Source organism: Galendromus occidentalis, unplaced genomic scaffold (genome assembly GCF_000255335.2).
Source record: "Galendromus occidentalis unplaced genomic scaffold, Mocc_1.1 scf7180000077436, whole genome shotgun sequence".
NCBI lineage: Eukaryota > Metazoa > Arthropoda > Arachnida > Mesostigmata > Phytoseiidae > Galendromus > Galendromus occidentalis.
In genome coordinates, this window is record NW_003805424.1 from 573,198 (window position 1) to 577,987 (window position 4,790).

Below are 4,790 nucleotides of genomic sequence, written 5' to 3' on the forward strand. Positions count from 1 at the left end.
TCTTCGGGAGAAGTACCTTAATTATAGTGTGTTTCACTACTGTACATATACATGAGGCTTTTAAGGTACGACCGGGAATTGCTAATAGAGAACGAGGATTATTATTTGCCATCACTTTGAACGAAAGTTCCGATTTAAATAATGGTGGTGCGCCTGCAGTTATGGAGAGGAAGGTCGAATTTATTCGGTTCTTTTATTCGGGTCGTGAGGGGCGAGATTTGAATGCTGCGAGAGAGCGGAGATCCGTTGGTAAGAGAGTCTGGGCTCCTATTTATACAGAGGATGAGGGAAAAATATTGTTTGTACCTGAGCGCCGTTTGATCGTTGGGACATCGATGGTTTCCGCGACACAAACATCTCCATCGGGGAACGTGCGTTTCAAAGCGTGCTCGAATGTTTGTTGATAGGGTCGATTGATGACAAATGAATATCCTATTGAGGAATTGATTGATTGATTGATTGATGGATGCATAAAATGATTGGTCAATCGATCAACGGGTTGAATATGATCGACTACGTAGTGATTAGTCGATTGATCGCCCGACAGCCAGATTGTCCGAGAAGGTCGGTGGACAACAAATACTCCGACAGAAAAACCCAGCGGAGGCGCTGCGAGAGTGTTACTAGGTGCGCGTATTCGAAGTGAAAATAAAAGGAACGTCTTTTCTTAAGAAAAAATGTCTCACAACTATGCCAAGTGTTTTTATTCTTCAATTATCCCCACATCTCTCACGAATCACGCTCATGGGTGACTCGAGTCGACGAGACGGCGCCGGCAGATTAGCGTGATTCAATCCCCAGCTCGTTCCCAGCTGTTCGTTTGCCGTTAGCAGTCGCCACAAGCAGGTCGTCAGTCAAATTCACGTTTACGCATGCGTTTCTCTCATCTGATAAGACGGACACGGATCGCGGAGACTGACAAGTCGACAGCGGGCGTGAGCGGGGGAGCGAATGCCACTTTGGCAGCAGCCCCAACGAAAACGGTGGGAGGAAGGGGGTCGGATACACTGACTGACTGACTGGCTGGCTGACTGACTTAGAGGGACTGCACATAACCATTATCGTAAAGGCACCGTAGTGTTCTATAATCATCTCTCCTTTGCTCACACAGACTCTCTCGTGCGCACTTATCACCACTGCGGAGACCTTGGCTCGCAAACGAGCCGTTTCTGGGGCCGCCGCAAAGCCGAGCTTGGTAGACTTACTCGCTCCCCCGCGCACTCGCGCATTGGTTTGGCTGACTGGCAAGCAAGTACTCTGACGGACCGAGACCCGCCGGCAAGCAGGCGGGCGCGCAGGCGAGCGGAGAGTCGCTCGCTCGTCCCACTCACTTGCTTACTGGAGGCATGATAACAACTTTCGTATCTGGACGCCAGGCCAGTGAGCGACCGAGCAACCAGCCAGCCAACTTCAGCGACCAAGCGAGCAGAGCCGGCAGGCAGGCAGACTGGGAAGCAGGCGAAGCGACGGCGGGAAAACGAGCGGACGGCCGGTTTGCTCGTAGCACCCTTCAGCGAGGACGACGCCTGCGGCTGAACGGACGACAAGGAGACGCCTGACGAATGGTCTCGCTCGTTCAGTCGGCTTGTTCCCTTGCGGCGTTCACTGACCAGGCCTCACACAGACAGACGAACAAAAAAAAACACCAGCCCACAAACAAGCGGCAGACCGATCTACGGAGTTCACGGAAAGACGTGCTTCAACGATATTCGCGGAGGAGCTTTTGCAGCGCCGCGCCGGTGAGGATCCCCGGAAAATTGCGCCGAATCCGCAAAAGACGTCGTTAAGACTCCGAGCACTAACTGTAGCAGCAACGGGTCCTGCGAAAGAGGGGGCAGTCTCCTCCATCCGATCATCCGCGGAGGTTCGAAGAGCCTTCGCTTCCCTTTTTGGTGGAGAGCTCAAGTGTCCACCGGTCTCTGCTCGATGCAGTGACTTCGGCCGACCTGTCCGGATTCGTGCATCCTCGACGTTCATCACTAATTTGATCTGTCTTAGGATCATTTGGCTCTACAGCTACATAGATTCCATGCCCGGACCTGTTTAGATCCTCTCGTACGATTAGATCGAGTGGGAAGGCTCTTCTCCCCCGCCGCCGTCTTCTTCGCCCGCTCCCAGCGAATCATGGGACAGGAAGAGAGGTGAGTCGTCATTACCTTCTACCATTGACTGAAGCCTCCGCGGGAAGGTAAGCCTTGGACGGCCGCTTCATGCGCCATGCTCGTCCGGTGAGCGATTCGGGCACAGCTATCGATGTCGAGGGTCGGAGGGTCGAGCAATCGGGAGCACGCGCGCGCTCGATTCTCCCGACACCGGCCACGTATACGCCTGATCCCGTCATGGGACACGGTGTTGCTCATCGCAGTGATTTTAATGACGGCGGCTCGCCGGAACAATAACAATATCCGGTGAATTGGTCGAGGAGCCGATGAATCAAAGATAGGCCAGGATGACGATACGCTCACGCTCGATAGGGACGAGCAACGACGCCGGTGATAATACGATCTCCGCTGGGAGAACTCCGAGGATTCCCAGAGGAGCTGACGAAGTTCAAGTTTCCGCTTCATGGTAAAACAAACAGAGCTCTGGGGCTGAGAAAGATCATTATGTTGGAAGAAAAAAATAAGTCTCAGCAAGCTCGCGGCAGACCATCGACAGACAACAAGCTAGGGTACAAACCGACGGAGGCAAGATGCATGAGGAAAGCTGCAACGACGCTCAGGACGCCTGCGATGACGCAGGAGTTGAAGTTAAAATCAAATTAGCTTTGTTTGGTGACTTCGACTCCATACACTAACAACAACGGCGGCGGCGGCGGCGACGCCACGACAAGGAGAGCCCAGACAGCACCAATAACGGCGGCAGGAGCGGCGGGCAGAGGCAGCGTCGCGCTCGCAACACGCTTGCAAATCATCGTTGGCCCGTTGCTCCCGCCGCCGAGGCCCGTCGAGGGAACGAACGAAGAAAAATCGTACTTATTAGTTTACGGGAGGAAAGGGCAAAAGATGACATGATGCTCGTGCGTCGACGACGACGACGACTGTCTCTCGCAGTTGTTGCTGCTATTCCTTCTCAACAAGTATTCTCGTGGCTATTCAATTCAGATCCCCTCATGCTTATGTACGCAGTCCGTGCAAAGGCGGCTTGGTCGAATCGCGAGTTTCCTAGCGACAGGATGTCTGTCTGAGAAATGTCTGCATCGTTGGACTCCGCGCCGACTGTGACGGAGTAAAAGATGTCACTCGTGAGCGTTCAGGAGTAATGGACCTTACGTCTTCCCAACGATCTCTCGACGGAGAAGCAACACCGAACGTTGATATGCCAACAACCTGAGTTTTTCTGTCCGTCAAGCGGAGGAAATTGCGTTTGAATTGAGTCGTCTCTTTTCTTCGCTCCTCTCCTTCGGACGCCTATCTACCGGTCATTCTGTATTCTTGCAGTAAATCCGAAAGCAGCGAGCGAAGAACAGGCTTCCTGTTTCGTGTTGGATTTTCTTTTCCAAAGGAAATAAATGTGATGCGCTCGAGTAGCCGCGGCGGCGGTCGGGCAAGCCAGCCAGCTACCGGGCAAGCGAACGGGTGGTCGAACGGCCGAGAAACGGGAGAAGGGGCAAGCGAGCGGTCCGCGGGACGCAACCAGCCCGGCTGGCGGACAGGCACAACTGGTTAGCCTCTTTTGCCTCCGATCTCAGTCCGTTCGTCTGTCTCTGAGCTTTGGATGAACCTCGGGGATTGAGCCCCGGGAAAGGGCCGATGGGGAGCCAGAGGGATACCAAAAATAGAGGGGGAGCAGCCAGTGCTGGCCAGGGAGTAGGCGGATGGAGTAAAAAGACCGCCAGCCAGCCAGCTAGCGAAATGTATTGCTACGGACAGCTTCAGATAAAGTCGAAAGCGGCGGAACCGGAAACGGCCAAATGGGAATGACTCGATCGTTGGCGAGGCCTCCGCCTCCGTTCCCCTTGTCCCATCCCCCTGGAATCATTCCGTTCGCTTCCCCCGCCCTCCCTGGTACCAGCAGGCAAATAGACCAGCCCGTCGGGCTGCCCGACGGGCGGGCGGGTGAGCGACCGGGCGCCCCGACGGCTCACTGGTTGGTTAAGCGGATAGGTGAAGCCGTCCGGCCGGGGTGGAGGACGCGAGGGCTCAAGCGATTCCGGCTGTACCTCAAGAATGATGTCGCGATGCCTCTACGGCACCGCCGCCGTCGCCGTCATTGACCGACTCCTTAAGGTCGAGAGAGTAGCTCATGTCAAACACAGCGATCCAGCCGTTGGACGTCGGTATGTCTTCCTTTGAACAAGAATCATTTCCGAAACGGCCTTCGAGAACGGCGCGCTGTGTGTCGTATGAGATTGCTCGGTCTATTGAACAATAACACATAGATGCATCCGACGGAACAGGGAGAGAGGGAAGGGCGACTCTCCCTGTCTTTTCCCGATGGCACGTTCGATTCGTGGACGAGGTTTTCCCTCGAACTCCCTCGGGGCCTCCTCGGGATTCCTCGGACTCCCTTGGAATTTCCTCGGAGGCCATCTGGAACATTTTTCCCCACGGACCCTGTGTCCGCCGCAATCCGATGTCGATATGGATCTACGGAGGGCTTAATAGAGCATCGGTTCAAGCGGAACCTCTCATGAATAGGAACGTTCAGACGCGTTCTGAGAAGGAGCCGTGTCATCGTTGTCGTGTCCCGTTCCCCTCTCGTCGATCGTTCTACCCCTCTGTGAGGTCACGGCAGAGAGTCATACGGAGAGTTTTTCGGTAAGGATTCGTCTCCGTCGGTTGATCGGT